Here is a 17,927-nt window from a genome sequence, read left to right as displayed (position 1 = left end):
TCACCAGGCTCCCAAGCCTGACCCACTCAGTTTTATTTGTATTATAGGAAGTAGCGCAAGGGCATAAGATGGATGAATCATCAAGTTGTTTTGTTTACAAGTCTGTATATGTATATATTTGTTGAATGACTTGTAATGTTGTCGTTTATGGTTATGGTCTGTATCGGAACATGACATCCCGAGTTTTGATTATATAATGAAAATGCATTTCTTTATGAAATGCTTTGGTAAATATTATTTTATCACGTTTTCTTTTTGGGAACAAATTCCGCAACTCTTTCAAATCAAAAGGATTTACTCTAAAATTATTTTAAAAGCATAAATGAAAATCGGTCTTTTCTGGCCATGATTTTGGGATGTCACAGTTGGTATCAGAGCATTAGTTTAAGCGAACTAGGAATTTGTAGGATTTCTAGATTTAAACTTAGAATGCTAAGTGGAGATTGTGAGATGTGTGTCTGTTAAATTTTAGACACGAGCACTAGTTTATTTTAGGAAAGTTGCCTAAAATGCTTTTATGTGCTAAATGTTATCTATTGCCATATATGATATTATTTGTTCGGATCTATGGTCTATTGCCGACCGGATCTGGAAACCTTATGTGTGTAGGATTCTAAGCGTACGTCTACGGTATTAGAACTAGCATGTAAACATTTCGGAGTAATAAGGATGATTTGAATATCTATCATGAATGAGGTTCTAATTTCACCTTATTTGGTGTGTAGATCAAAAATGGTGAGAACAAGGAGTGGCGTTGGAAACGCGGATGAAAACAGGAATCAACCGCCAGTGATTGAGCACATACCTGTTGTAGCAGCAGCACTAGAACCAATAACAATGGTTGGGGTGCAAGCCATGATTCGGGCTATGTTATCTGAACAAAGGGATGAGATGTGATAGATGTTGCATGATAATAGGGACGAACCTATCATACCTATTAAGGAACCTGAATTGATTCCGGAGCAATCAGAGGAAGGGAATAATAGTCGCATTATGAGTCAAGTTGGGACTCAAGGTGAACAAAGGAACCACCCGGAAAGGAGAAACAACAAGGATGGGCGAATGTACAAGAATTTCTTGGGCGCCTAGCCACCAAGTCTTTCTGGAAGCCCAAAGCCTGTTGAGATAATGGATTGGATCTCTGAAATGGAGATGGTATTTGAAAGTTGCGACTGTAGCAACAACAGAAGACTGTTTTCGCAGTTAGACAACTGAAGACTAGAGTCTTGAGTTGGTGGAAGTTGTTGGTAGATACTATGCCACGAGGAGAAGCCCTGAAAATGTCATGGGAGGAGTTCTTGGAACAGTTAAGGGTGCAGTATTGTTCAGAGATAGATCTGATTGATCTGAACAATGAGTTCCAAAACTTGAAGAAGGGGAGGATGAGCATAGATGACTATGCTACTACATTCACTGAGAAAATGAAGATATTTCCGTACCTAGGGCCAACGGAACTCTCCAAGATTGAGAGGTTTGCTAATGGACTACCTGCCAACTTTGGTCCGACAGTCAAGATGGCAACTACTCTGAAAACAGCTGTTCGAGCAGCTAAGAATGTGGAGGCCCAGCAGAAGGAAAAGAGTCTGGAGAGGATAGAGGTTGGTGAAATGAGGAAGTTCGACGAAACTTCAGGGTCCAACAAGAAAAACATGTTCTCGAAGTCTGGTTCGAGGGGAGGTGGAGGCGAAGCCAAGTGGTGCGACAAATGTAAGAAGAAGCATCATGGAAAATGTGAGGTAGTGGCCACATGCTACAAATGTGGAAAGTGAAGGCACTATACCAATGAATGCACCCTCTCTAAGAAAGTTTGCTATAGTTGTGGTGAGGAGGGACACATGTCGAGGGACTGCCCGAAAAAAAAGGAGGAAGCTAGACCCAACATTCCGCCAAAGCCGAAGGCGAAAGCATTTCAGATGACACTGGAAGCTGCTAAAGATGAAGCTGATGTCGCTTCAGGTACCTTTTTCGTAAACACATTGCCTGCCCAAATTTTATTTGAGTCTGGAACCAACTACTCCTTTATTTCGCATGAATTTGGTAGGAAACTAGCTTTGCCTGTTGATAGACTAGATAATGCCTTATTAGTCGAAGTTGCTAGTGGCAAGTTTGTACCTGTTAGCCATCGTATGAAAAACATCTTAATTGAATTGAATGGGAATAAATTCCACGAGGAATTATTGCCTATTGAACTTAACGGTTTTGACATCGTACTTGGAATGGATTGGCTTAGCGCCAATGACGCCGAAATATTATGCAAGAAAAAGATAGTCAAAGTAAACTCGCCTAGGAAAGAGTTGTTTATGGTGTATTGAGATAAACGCAGAGTAAATTCTGGAATCATTTCATTGATGAAAGCCAGAAAATGTTTGGCCAAAGGATGTACATCGTATCTAGCATTTGTGATAGATGCTAAGAAGTAGAAAAAGGCGATGCAGAGCATTCCTGTCGTATGTGATTATCCGGAAGTATTTCCCGAAGATCTTCCTGTATTACCGCCTGATAGACAAGTGGAGTTTAAAATAGACTTGTTACCAGGGATGACGTCGATAGCAAAAGCACCTTACCAATTAGCACCGACAGAGATGAAGGAGCTGATGATACAACTTCAGGAGTTATTGGATAAATGTTTCATTAGACCTGGTTCATCACCTTGGGGAGCTCCGGTGTTATTCGTGAAGAAGAAAGATGGAAGTATGAGAATGTGTATTAATTACAGAGAGCTGAACAAGGCAACAATAAAGAATAGATATCCGTTGCCGAGGATTGATGACCTGTTCGATCAACTTCAAGGTTCAAGCTATTTCTCGAAGATCGATCTTAGGTTAGGATATCATCAGCTGAAAGTAAAAGAGCAGGATATAGCGAAGACTGCATTCAGAACACGATATGGGCACTATGAGTTTTTGGTTATGTCGTTTGGACTAACCAATGCTCCAGCAGCATTCATGGATTTAATGAACAGGGTTTGTAATCCGTTCGTAGATAAATATGTGATAGTGTTCATAGATGATATTCTGATTTATTCAAAAAGCCAAGAGGAGCATGGCAGACACTTGCGAGAAGTGTTAGAAGTTTTGAAGAAGGAGAAGTTGTATGCAAAGTTCTCCAAATGTGATTTTTGGATTCGAGAAGTCCAATTCTTGGGTCACATGGTCAACCAAGAAGGGATAATGGTTGATCCAGCAAAGATTGAGGCTGTGATGAAGTGGGAACAACCAAAAAGTCCCACGGAGATCCGAAGCTTTTTGGGATTAGCCGGATATTACCGAAGTTTTATCCAAGGATTTTCTTCAATCGCTAGCCCATTAACATCTTTGACCCGCAAAGGAGCTACTTATGTTTGGAATGATAAGCATAAAGAAGCATTCGAGAAGCTAAAGAAGAAACTATGCGAGGCACCGATACTTTCTCTACCCGATGGAGATGAAGACTTCGTTGTTTATAATGATGCGTCTGGTGTTGGATTGGGTTGTGTTTTGACCCAAAGAGATAAGGTGGTTGCATATGCATCTCGAAAATTTAAAGAGCATGAAAGGAACTACCCGACTCATGATTTGGAGTTGGCAGCGGTAGTTTTCGCTTTGAAAATATGGACGTATTACCTCTATGGCACGAAGTGCAAACTTTTCACTGATCATAAGAGTCTCCAATATCTCTTTGGTCAGAAGGAATTGAATATGAGGCAACGACGCTGTCTAGAATTACTTATGGACTGCGACTGTGAGATACTTTACCACCCTGGTAAAGCAAATGTTGTTGTTGATGCTCTCAGTTGGAAAGTCAATCTTGAAAGAAAAAGGCTAAGAGTGTTGAGAATTGAAGTTGTCTCGACCATTATGGAAAGTATAAAGAAAGATCAAGAGGAAGCTTCTGAGTAGAATGACCGAAAGGAAGAACGTTTGGGAAAAATGTTGGTGTTCAGTGTAAACAGTCATGGACTGAAGGTGTTCCAAGATCGGATTTGGATACCTAAGACAGGAGGAGTCAGAGATCTTCTGATGGAAGAAGCTCACAAGACCATGTACTCGATTCATCCTGGTAGCACTAAAATGTATAGGAACCTGAAACCCTACTACTGGTGGCCGACGATGAAGCTTGATGTTGCAAAGTATGTGGCCGAGTGTGTGACTTGTGCGAGAGTCAAGATGCAACATCAGAAACCGTACGAGAGTTTAGAACCATTTCCTATGCCTATGGGTAAGTTGGAAGACATTGCTATAGATTTTGTCACTAAACTGCCCAGAACGAAAACTGGTCACGACATGATTTGGGTGGTCGTTGGTCGATTCACTAAGAGTGCGCATTTCATAGCGGCCAAGGAGAAATGGTCTATGGAAAGGCTTGCGAATTCTTATGTGAAGGAAATTGTGAAGCTTCATGGTGTTCCGTTAAGGATTGTATCGGATCGTGATAGTTGTTTCACCTCGAGGTTTTGGAAAAGTCTACAAGAGGAAATGGGTACCAAGTTGTGTTTAAGTATAGCTTACCATCCGCAGACTGATGGTCAGAGCGAACAGACGATACAAACACTTGAAGATATGCTGAGAGCATGTACTCTGGAATTCCTAGGTAATTGGGATGAACATTTACCTTTGGTAGAATTCTCCTACAATAATAGTTTCCACTCGATCATAAAGATGGCACCTTATCGAGCTTTGTACGGACAGAAGTGTCATACGCCGTCTTGTTGGCTTGAGGCTGGGGAAAAGCAGTTTGTGGGACCGGAGTTGGTTCATCAAACTGCTGAAAAGTTGAAACTAATTAGGGAAAGAATGTTAGCAGCTCAGGATCGTCAAAAGAGTTATGCTGACAACAAGCGAAGACCGATGACTTTTGAAGTTGGAGATTCGGTTTTACTTAAAGTCTCGTCGTGGAATGGACTTTTATGATTTGGTAAAAGGGGAAATTAAGTCCAAGGTTTATTGGACCGTTTAAAGTTCTTCAGAGGATTGGGAACCAAGCTTACAAGCTCGAACTACCAGAAGAACTGAATGGAATTCATAACACTTTCCACGTGTGTTATTTGAGGAATTTGATGGGATAAGTTCCCGACATGATTCCACTTTCGGAGTTGAGAATCAATGAGAACAAAAGGTTGGTGAAGAACCAGAGGCAATCGTTGACCGAAAGACTAAGAAGTTGTGACGCAAGATGGTCGAGTTAGTGCTTGTCCGATGGAAACACACGAATGGGCCGAATCTCACCTGGGAGACGGAGAGTGACATGATGGGTCGCTATCCACATTTGTTTATTGATGTGTGATTCTGGGGACTGAATCCTTCTAAGGTGGAGAGAATTGTAACGCCTGTGCTTCTGGGCTTGTCATTAATATTGATATAATAGTCTAGCTTAACCTTTGTAACCCGTTTTGAAATAATAGAAGTGTATTATTTGAGTATTATGTGTTATGTGCTTAATTGTGTGTCTTAATTTAATTAAGAATAAAAAAATAAGCGTCAAAATGAAATGTTAGATAAAGTCGATATCTATGGATAATGTTGTAGTAGTTGAAATGAGGTTTCCGAATATATAAAGAATGTTGAAATCCGAGTTATAACGAAGAAGTTATGACCTGTCGAAGTTTCGCGATGGAACCGGCAACGCTAAATGACGTAAAAAGTGAAATTTACATTAGAGCGATATTTAGCCCTAGTGATCTAAACAAATTTCATAGAGTGCGTTAAACCAAGAGTGTGCATAAAAAGAACGCCCAAATCTAACTTCGTATGAGGAAGTTATGATTTTCTGAAGTTTCGACTTAGCAGTATGCAGCCCGAATACTCGATTCGAGATCGAGTGATTGTTGGTTGGAACAATCTAAACGAGAATCAAAGATCTCGTTGATAGTAGCGCATTGGTGAAAAGACAAATGAAAACGGACGTCGGATGAAGAAGTTATGAATTCATAACGGAGTTTTCTTGTGCCGACCTACTAAAAATAAATAGTAAAAATAAAGTCAAAATTAGCCTACGGAGTCTAAACGAAAGTTGTAGAGCGTAGTCTCACCTATGCGTGGATATAAATAACGTTGAAAACGGAGTTTGTATGAAGAAGATGTGAATTTTCGAAGTTTATTAAATAATTAAAATTAAAAATTAATTATTAAAAATTGATATTATCTGAAGGAAGGGGGAGTCATCGATCCGATCCGAACTACGCCCAGCGTAGTTGAGTACGCCCAGTGTACCCCGAGGCATGCACCGCCTCGGACTCGAGTGCTCCGGTTACGCATGCAATGATGAACCGAGGCGTACGCCCCACGTAAAGCAGTACGTCTAACGTACTGCGAGGCCTCAGCCTCCTATAAAAGGGTTGCAAGGGCAGCCGACTCCATTTGCCAAATTCTCTTCTCTTTCTCCCGTTTTGCATCGTTTTGCGTGCCAGAAGTATCCTGAAGCCCCGGTATTATTCCCAAGCCCCGAAGCAAGTTCCGAAACCCTGAAGATCTCGTGAAGTGCAATTCCCAAGCCGAAGCTCTGCCCGCGAGAAGCCCAGTTTTTGCGAAGATCTTCCAAATCTATTGAGGGATACTACTTCTGCAAGTCATAGTACTGTCCGATCATCTTCTGATCAAGTGAGTGTGTAGTTACTTTCTTCTAACACATAATTATGAAGTATTTTATACGAAATACATGTTATGTGTATAATTTTGTTGTTATGTATGTGAATGTATATTCACTTTCTTCTATCTCATAGATATGATTTATTCTCTATGAAATATGTGTTATGTGGGTGTGCCACATCTGTTATGTGTAATATGTATTAAATGAGAATGCTATACAGGTTTTAAACTATGTATAAAAATATATATTTTTATCTACTAATATGTTGGGTAGAACATGGGTAGATAGTTGGTGTGTGATAAACATATGAGAGGCCTCGATGTTGTTGATCTAGTTATTCAGCGGAGTATGGATAACGACCACAGACTCTTTCTAGACGGCCCAGTGGAACACTAGCAGGTTCATAACCTGTAGGTGTTGTGAACGACGTGTTCACCGGTGTACTCTATCCTCCTCATGGTTGCCTTTAGGATATCTATTGTTGAGGAAACCCCTTAGTAGTAATGTCTGTCCCGATGAAAATCCTAGATTAGGTCCCTTGAGATAGATGTTGTTTTAAGGACATAAAGTGAGGATAACGGGAATGGGTAATCAGGTTATTGTTGGTTGGCGAAATTAAATATAATTATTTATTGTGGGTTAAAAACCCTATATTTTCACCAGGCTCCCAAGCCTGACCCACTTAGTTTTATTTGTATTACATGAAGTGGCGCAAGGGTATAAGATGGATGAATCATCAAGTTGTTTTGTTTACAAGTCTGTATATGTATATATTTGTTGAATGACTTGTAATGTTCTCGTTTATGCTTCTGGTCTGTATCGGAACATGACATCCCGAGTTTTGATTATATAATGAAAATGCATTTCTTTATGAAATGATTTGGTAAATATTATTTTATCACGTTTTCTTTTTGGGAACAAATTTCGCAACTCTTTCAAATCAAAAGGATTTACTCTGAAATTATTTTAAAAGCATAAATGAAAATCGGTCTTTTCTAGTCGTGATTTTGGGTATGTCACATCATATAACCATCAAGGCCCAAGCTATGGCCTAATTTTCCAAATTGGGCCCAAACTCTCATATGGGCCTTACCCTAAAGCCCATCAACATATTCTAGTCCATATGATTATTCTTGGATGGCCCATTAGTGGCCCAAACACCAACGCCCAATATAAAGGCCCAACACAAAGCCCAAGTGAAATTAGGGTTTCACATAAAATGACAATTAGGGTTAAGTGTTTCTCACTTAACCCATTAAGGACTTAGTCCATTAAGTCCACCATTCTACTAGATGAATCATATGGTGTAATCGGGCTTAATACATAGTCCAATTCCAATGGCCCAAAATGTGGGTCCCGATAAGTCCAAGCCCATGATTCCAAAATTAGGGTTTTTTAAACCCTATTTAGGGTTTCCAACCCATCCTAGCCCAATAGGCCCCATAGGTAGATCTTTTGATCAATTAGGGTTCATTAGGCCCATTAGGTTTTCTAGTGGCTCCCGACCCTCACATGACGAACACAGCCCTCCTTCGGTCTTCAAGGAGCCTCTCGGTATTTCACAACGTAGCCGGAAGCAGTGACTTTTTAATGGCAAGGATCAGTGGCAGTAGGCTTGACTGACCAGATCACGGACAAAAAACAAAAGGGAGGTAGCGGCTGTGAAACCTCACACATGGCGGCTGGATGATAGCTTTAGGGTTCTGATATTCCAAATGGATGATAGTGCTCCTTCCCGAAACTTGGTGGTGATCTCTGCCATAGTCTAGGTGGTCTGTTGTAGCTCTTGAAACTGCCTCACCAAACGTTGCACCTTAATGGATGGATCAAAATCCAAGTCAAAACACCTGACAAAATCCTCCCATGACATCTTAGCCACTCCGGCTGATCCCACCTGGTGGGTCACCTCCTCCCACCAGTCCATGGCTCAATCCTTCAGCATGCATGAAGCAAACCCTACTTTTGTCGCCTCAGGGCAAGAGCTTGTGTGTTGGGTGTTCTCCATGTCTTCCACCCAACGTCGACTAACTATGGGGTCCTTGACCCCAAAGAACTCAGGCACCCCACACGCCTTGAACTCTAGGAATGAGGGAGTTCGGGTCCTAACTTGGCCTGCAGCAATCTCGGCTCGGAAAGACCTGAGCCGCTCCTTGATGATCTCCTCATTGACGGTCCCAAAAATCACTGGGGTAGCATCTAGAATCCTCCTGGTAACCTCGACTGCGATAAGCTCTCACAACCTCTCGTCAATGGGCTCCATAGCGTGGCCCAACCCAGATCCGGATCCTGATCCCCCTGCTCCATGACACATCACCACCTTTATGATCTGAATACCATAAGACATAACAATCAAGATATTCAAAAATGGGATCCTTCCACATTGGTCTCCTTAGATCTCCCAGATCTAACATTAGTTCGGGTACATGTCATGTGCTTTCAGTAGTATGGGCCCAATACTGCCTTCCACACCTACATGTACCTTCTCCAAGGCTCTACCTGATAACTCTAATTCGTCCCAAAACAAAACATATCTCACAAACTACCACGTAACTCAAATCCAAGGCTTTCCTAAGATTTTCTCCATTCCAATCAAACCAGAACTCAAATCAATCATAACATGTTGCCTTATGCATGCAAATTATATACAGAACAAGATCAAATAAATTATTGAATAACAGACTCTAGCCTAGGACCACAACCAACCAAGGAATATGAAATAAGGCCAAATCAATCATTCCAAGGCTATAAGATCCTAACCGTATACAATTTTGAAATACACTTAGCAAGAGCCATCCGATTATCATATTCCAAATATCAATATACCATGGCTAACATAATGGGGGAAAAACACTCACTTGAGCTCGGCCAATTACGCGCATTGCACACTCCTCTTTTCTTATAAGAAACCAGTTTTAAGAAGTTTTCAACTTTGATTTTTGAAAAAAAAAATTACCATTCTCTAAGTTTGAGTTCTGACACACCCGAGAGTATGCCCAAATCCCTAAAACCAAGGCTCTGATACCAACTTGTAACAACCCAAATTTGCAATAAAATTTTTCATTTTTAAGTAACGAAATATTTTCCATAAAATATAAAACTCCAATCACATTTGTTTTCAAAATCCATGACATCAAACAATTTATTCATAATATCATAGTGTCCCCAAATAAACTGTCGGAGAGTGCACACCACGCAATCACGCCGGGCTTTTTCCCTTAGATCCTGAAGTAACTGAAACAACCAATAAATTGTAAGCTAACACTTAGTGAGTTCCCCATAACATACCCCACACAATCTACGTAATCATATAAACCATATCAGCCATATAAGCTACATAAGCCATGCATATAAACATATAAGGATGCCATGGAAACCCTCTAATGTCTTACTCCGGGTGTCACTGGAACCCCCACGTGGTCTTAACCTACTGTCATGGGAACCCTCACATGGTCTTAACTACTTGCCATGGGAACCCCCACACGGTCTTCCCTAACTGCCATGGGAACCCCCACATGGTCTTAGCAAACCATAGAAATGTCATACAAACTAAACATGCAAACATACTAGGATGCCATGGAAACTCTCCAAGGTCTTACGCTGAATGCCATGGGAACCCCCGTATGGTCTTAGTCCACTGCCACGGGAACCCCCCAGGGTCTTCTATGTGAGTATCTGTAACATCCCAAAAATATTGGCCAAAAATTTCATTTTAATTACGTAATTACATAAAACAATTAGTATGAAAACATTTTCTAATAATATCGCATGTCAAAACCAGAGTGTCAATAATCAAAACATAGTATCTTAAAACCGTATCAAAGTGTAATCCCAAGGATCTCGTGTGCGGAAAACATGGTGTGATGCGCTGCGATCGAGCCGACTCCCTTCCTTTGAAAACATAGTACCTGAAACCAAAACTGAAAACCGTAAGCACGAAGTTTAGTGAGTTCCCCCATCATACCACATAATGTATATCCCTCAGTATCTTTCAACCGGCATCTGTCTGGCATAACCGAGAGCTAGACTCCCCTTTGGTATCTTTCAACCGCTACTCGGGAACTAACCTCCCCTTCGGTATCTTTCAACCAGTAACCGTGAGCTAACCTCCCCTTCGGTATCTTTCAAACAGTATCTGGGGACTATTTCACCCCTACCACTATCACATAATAACATTTCATAAACATATTGGTTCCATGATAACATAACATAAACATAGTGAATCACAAAATGGCATATCATAAACCATACTGGTCACATAATATCATATCATAAACATACTGCTCACATAATGGCATATCATAACCATACAGGTCACATAATAACATATCATAAACATACTACTAGGCATTCATGGGTTCTGTCCACCCCTTCGGTATCTTTCAACCGGTAACCGTCTTTGGTATCTTTCAACCGTTAACTGGGGACTATTGTACCCCTACTGCTACTAACACATATCTCATAGCATACCAACACAATAAGCATATCAAATAATGGCAACCAGATAATTATCACAAAGACAATCATCTCAAACATAGTCACCTACTGGTGGGCCGACATTGATGCCTTAGACCCACCCCTACTAGAAGGTAACTCACCTCACACTGCTGAGGTCCCGTAGACATAACCCCCAGCTGCTGGATGACAGATTCCCGATCCGTCAACATCAAAACATCACCCAATTAATAATTGGATTACAACACATAACCATAAATACATACTTGGGGGTAAATACTACTTTACCCCTAACTTACCTTTATTCAAGCCCAAGGCCCAATCCAAAGGCCCAAAAGTCAATTATGAGTCAAAGCCCAACAAATGACCAAATTTTCCAAATTAGGCCCAAACCTTTACAAGGTCTTACCATAAGGCCCAACCATTTAGTCCAGTCCAACATTCAACATTCTAATGGCCCAATATCACATAATCATAAAGGCCCAAACTATGGCCTAATTTTCTAAATTGGGCCCAAACGCTCATATGGGCCTTACCCCAAAGTCCATTAATTATTCTAGTCCATTTGCTTGATCTTGGATGGCCCATTAATAACCCAATCATCAAGACCCAACAATAAACCCAAGTGAAATTAGGGTTTCACATAAAATAACGATTAGGGTTAAGTGTTTCTCACTTAACCCATTAAGGACTTAACCCACGAAGGACTTAATCCACTAAGGAATTAATCCATTAAGCCCAATATTGCTTAGATTAATTTCTGACATTGATTATTATTTAATATTTCAAGTTATTAAATAATTCTTTTGTGTGTCCCAATAAATTCTCAAAATTAGGGTTTTATTGGCATTAGGGTTTTCCAACCTAAATACTAGCCTATTTATCAATTTGTTGGGCTTTTAGGTTAATTTGGGCTTTATTGGGCCTATTAGGCCCACTAGAATATCATTAAGCCCATTAGGATTTTATTGGGTCAATTAGGAGCCATTAAGGCTTACAAGTCCCATTAGGGTTTATTAGTCCCATTGCCCAAACATCCAAACGAGTCACGATCCAACAAGGCACACCGCCACCCGACACGGTGGCTGGTGGTGGCAGCCACCACCTCAGGGTGGTGGTTTTGGAGTTTCTTTCATTATTCTTTTGCTAATACATTTTACAACCCGAATCTCAAAAAAACACACACACACAAACATAAGCACACACACAACCACTCATAACAGAAATGCACACACTAAGCACGACCTTTGCTCGTAATAGAACTCGACCACCCACCTCACGGTGGCGTACGGTGGTGACAGAACAATAACGACCACCATGGTGGGCCGCCATGGTGGTTCCTGTGGTGTTTCCGACCAAAAGAGAGCATCCACGTTTGCATCCGGCTAGCAGAAATCATCCGCCTGAACAAGGTTACTGAACACACCTCCACGCAGCCCCGACTAGGGGCAGATGGAAATCGGTGTGCTGAAGGAGATGGTCGTTTGGAGCTGTGGTGGTGACGTGCGTAGCAGAGTGTAGCGAGGAGGGAAATAGAGAGAAAATGTGACTGAAGGAGACGGTGGCGGCACTCACAAAGACTGATGGCGGGCACCAGGTTCGTGGTTGGCTTTGGTGGCTGAACGACTCCATATTGGCGACTGGTGAGGTCACGGGTGATGGCTCAACATCTTCATCAGCCACACTGTGGCGGTATCCGGTGGTCGTGCGGCGCCGGAGGTCGAGTAGGTGGGAGGGGCAGCTGGAGAGTTCACATGGCGGCTGAAGATGTTCATTTAGGTTTAGGGTTTGATAACCGACAAGCTTAGGATATATATATATATATATATATATATATATATATATATATATATATATATATATATATATATATATATATATATGTACTCGGTCCCCAAAACCAATTTCCATAATGCCAAGAATAGCCCCTCTCCATACAAATCTTTTCAAAACAGATCTCATATTTACCCAATACACCCCTATTCTTGTAATTCTTTTCATAATCAATCCAACGGTTACCAAACATCCCCTCCTCTACAGTTATTTTCAAATAAGGTCCATAAGTTACCATTTAGTCCCCGTTTTCATATATCTTTTCAAAATAAATCCCAACCCATACTTTAACCCCCGAAATATCCAACCTAAGGCATTGGCTTCCCAAAACCAACACCTTGCCATATAAATAATGATTTAAGGGATACTATACACCCGTTAATTTATTTATTTATCTAATAAATAAATGGGGTGTTACAGTATCACAAGGACAACTAGCATATCATATCATGTAATCAACTAGTATTCTACATAACACATAATGGGTCAGCCTTGGTGCATTCGACCCATTGGTATGGTGAGGAGACTCACCTTAGTTTGTTGAACATGAAAATTGCTCGCCTAACAGTCCAAAACCACTCGTGATGAACGATAATACCATTAACCCAAAAATTAGGATTGAATATAATCTAGATAAAGAACCCAATTACCCAAGTCCAAGTCCTTTCATAATAGCACAAGAGTCTTCCTTTGCTAATGGGCCCAAAGTCCATATCCAAACTATTAATGGGCCACATGGCCTAGTAAGGCACATCCAAGACAACCATGGCCCAAAACAGATTAATTGGACCACTAATTCAAAGTATGACTAGGCCCAAACCAGATTAAGTCCCAAAGAGTTTACAAGCCCACACGAAACCCAAAACCAACTGGGGTGTGTACGCCAAGCGTACAACTTCAGTACGTTTAGCGTACAGAGTCCTTGATTGTACACGTTGCGTACGCTATATTACGACCAATGTACAAGCAGATTAAGCATCACTTCCATTAAGTGCCTAATATTTGATATTCTAACGCCCAATATCAGATCCAAGCTCATTAAGATGTCCCAGGGCATAAATTTGGCAACTTTATGCCCTTGCATGCTATAAGGGACTTTAAAACTTCATTCTTCACATTAGGACTTCATATAAAACTTCAAACTCATGGATGGAGTCTAGATAACCCTCAAGCTAGCACCTTTATGTATCTAGCATGGTCACAAGGCTCATATCTAACCATCTTAGTCTCCGGAGTTGCTAAACTCTCAAGAGAAGATCCAAGAACCAACAAAAGGGACAATATAGAAAACCCAAACCCAAAGTAATGAATAAGATGGCAAGATTAAGACTTTATACCTCTAGAAGCACCTCAAGGTGAGCTAGATGCAGGTTCTTGAAGCCCAATGCCACACCAAGATTGCTTACCAACTTCTTATTCTTGAATAAGCTCCAAAATGGCCACCAATAACCATCTATGCTCCAAAGTCACACTCTTAAAGGAAAACTGAGGTAAAGGGATAAATGAGACTCTAGAGGCTTGTAACACTGTAAATTTCCAAAATAATTTTTTGCATTTATAAAAACATAATTCATTTGTAAATCATAAAAACATCATTGTTTGTAACTCAATTTATAACATATAACAATATCCCAAGATCCCGTATCATAAAAATCCCGTGTGTGTACTGATCAAGTCGACGCCTTCCCGCGATCCTTACTAGTACCTGAAACACATAACACAAAACACTATAAGCACAAAGCTTAGTGAGTTCCCCAAAATACCACATATAACACATATTAGCCACTCGAGGCTATAACTCTATGGGTCCGTGCACCCAAACTCTATGAACCCTCAGGTTCTATATCTGCAAGCATGCACAGCATAAATCACATAGAAGAATGCACTACAACAAACAATATATATAAAGCACTGTATCACATAAATCTATTTACATACTCAAGGTAAAGTATAGTCAGAAGAGTCACCTCGCGTATCTCGGTAACTCGTAAATCCATGAAATCACTAGTGCTCGATCTCCCGAGCTATAGTCCTCCTATAACACAATACATCTCTAATTAACACTTCCTAATTAAGGTTGACTAACTCTATAAAGTCAACACCGATCAACTATGGTCAATGGTCAATGGTCAACCACGACTCGCCGAGTCTGGCGGACTCGCCGAGTCCCTACGAGGACCCCATTTCCTCTGAGTCCCTTCCGACTCACCGAGTCACTCACCCAACTCGGTTACTCAACCCCTGGTTCGAAATCTATGAACAACCCGCACCAACTCGTCGAGTCTGCTAATGGACTCGGCGAGTGCATTCCATGCACAACCCTAAACGACCTTTTGAGGTCAGATCTGTTCCACTAACTCATAGATCCAGTCCTTCCAAGCTTATTTATCACGTAAAGTTCATGTCTTAGCGCTCATATCACACCTAATGACTCATAAATGGTGTTTTGACCTCAAACATAAAGATCCCAAACCAAAACCTCTATGGATTCATAAAAATCTTGGACAAAGGGACACTCTGGACCTCCAAGGGTCCAGATCCAGAACCTAACTCACTTATGGGACCAAATGGGCACTAGATCTAGCCACAAAATGGCTCAATACACCCTAAATCAACATGAACATCACCTCAACAGAATAGGGTTCGAAAATGGTACCTCAAATGTGATGTTCTGGACCTCAAATCTTCAGGAAGTTGTTCCTCTTGCTTCCTCTTGGCTAAAACTTCCTTTCCCTTGCTAGACAACACCTCCAAGGTTGATAATGGCTCCTTCTCTCACTCCAAACGCTCAAGTGCACTAGGGTTTCGCTCTGGGGGCTGGTGAGCACAAATGAAGGCCATAAGGCCCTTTAAATAGGCCCCAAACCCGAGAAATTAGGGTTTCATTAAACAGCGCTGACTCGCCGAGTCCACCATTGCGACTCGTCGAGTCCGGTCATTAATTCGGATGAGAAATCGCGTCTCTACTCGGCGAGTCTACGCACCAACTCGCCGAGTTCTTCCTCAAAACTCAAAATAAAAAGAATAAATATAATACCTGAAATTTCTGGATGTTACAATTATCCCCCACTTGAATCCGACTTCTCCCTCGAAGTCTCATCCCTGAAATAGCTCCGGATGCTACACCCGCATCTCACGCTCTGGTTCCCAAGTAAGCTCCGACCCTTTCCGATGCTGCCACTGGACCTGAACCAGAGGCACCTCCTTGTTCCTCATAACCTTGATCTTCCGATCCATAATCGCAACTGGTCTCTCCGCGTAGTTCAGGTTCGCATCCACCTGAATGTCCCCTAACAGCACTACTGCCGACTCGTCGTCTATACACTTCCTCAATTGAGACACATGGAAGGTATTATGAATCCGCTCCAATTCCGCAGGTAGCTCCAAGCGATACGCTACCTTGCCCACCCTCGCGATTACTCTGAACGACCCGATATACCGGGGCCCTAGCTTGCCCCTCTTCTTGAATCGAATCACTCTTTTCCAAGGAGATACCTTCAGGAGAACATAGTCACCGACCTGGAACTCAAGCTCAGATCGTCGTCTATCCGCATAACTCTTCTGGCGGCTCTGAGCGGTCAACAATCTCTGTCTGACCCGTTGTATCTGCTCTGTCTTCTGCAGCATAATCTCTGTACTTCCCATCACACGCTACCTTACTTCTCCCTAGCAAATGGGGGTCCGACACCTCCTCCCATACAACAGCTCAAAGGGTGGCATACCAATGCTCGAATGATGGCTGTTGTTGTAGGAAAACTCCGCTACGGTCAAATATGTGTCCCAACTTCCGCCGAAATCTAGTACACATGCTCGAAGCATGTCCTCGAGCGTCTGAATCGTCCGCTCACTGTGTCCATCAGTCTGCGGATGGTATGCGGTACTAAAATGCAACCTCGTACCCAACTCCTCATGGAATTTCTTCCAAAATATGGAAGTGAAACGCACATCTCGATCTGAAACAATCGAGATTGGCACCCCATATCGCGATACCACCTCTCTCACGTACAATTCTGCCAACCTCTCAGCAGAAGAGCTCTCACTGATGGCAAGGAAGTGAGCGCTCTTCGTTAACCTGTCCACAATCACCCAAATTGCATCGACACCCCTAGCAGTCCTCGGCAACTTGGTGATAAAATCCATGGTGATTTGTTCCCACTTCCATTCGGGAACCTCCAACGGATGCAACTTACCATGCGGTCTCTGGTGCTCGGCCTTAACCCTACGGCAGGTTAAGCACCTCTCAACAAACCACGCAACATCCCTCTTCATACAGGAACACCAATACTCTCTCCTCAGGTCTAAATACATCTTAGTGGCCCCAGGATGGATCTAGAATTTCGACCGATGATCCTCTTCCATCAAAATGGTACGCGTCCCTCCTACAAACAGCACCCATATACGCCCCTGAAATGTCATAAGCACCCAACCATCGGTAACGAACTACGACACCACCCCAACAACTCTCTCTCTCTCTCTCTCTCTCTCTCTCTCTCTCTCTCTCTCTCTCTCTTCTGGTTCTCCGACCTCACGGCCTCAACCTGTGTTCCACGAATGGTATTTAACACCTAAGCCATCACGGTCAATCGTAAACATACATCTCACAATGGGGCGCTCTCCGCCCTGCGACTCAGTGCATCGGCTACAACATTAGCCTTGACCGGATGGTACAGGATCTCACAATCATAATCCTTGAATACATCTAACCACCTCCTCTGCCGCATATTTAGGTTAGGCTGTTCCATCAAATACTTCAGACTCTTATGGTCCGTGTATATCGTACACCGAACGCCATATAGATAGTGACGCCAAATTTTGAGGGCGAACATCACTGCCCCCAACTCTAGATCATGGGTGGGATACCTCGTCTCATGAGGCTTCAGCTGCCTCGATGCGTATGCTATCACATGCCCTCTCTGCATCAGCACCGCTCCCAACCCCAAGATCGACGCATCACAGTATACCACAAAGTCCTCCATTCCCTCAGGGAGGGCTAACACCGGGGCTTCACATAATTTTTGGCGGAGCATCTCAAAGGAGGTCTGCTGCTCGGGGCCCCATGAAAAACCGACACCCTTCCA

Source organism: Lactuca saligna, chromosome 3 (assembly GCF_052625555.1).
Source record: "Lactuca saligna cultivar CGN05327 chromosome 3, ASM5262555v1, whole genome shotgun sequence".
Lineage (NCBI taxonomy): Eukaryota > Viridiplantae > Streptophyta > Magnoliopsida > Asterales > Asteraceae > Lactuca > Lactuca saligna.
Note: the sequence above shows the minus strand (reverse complement) of the source record.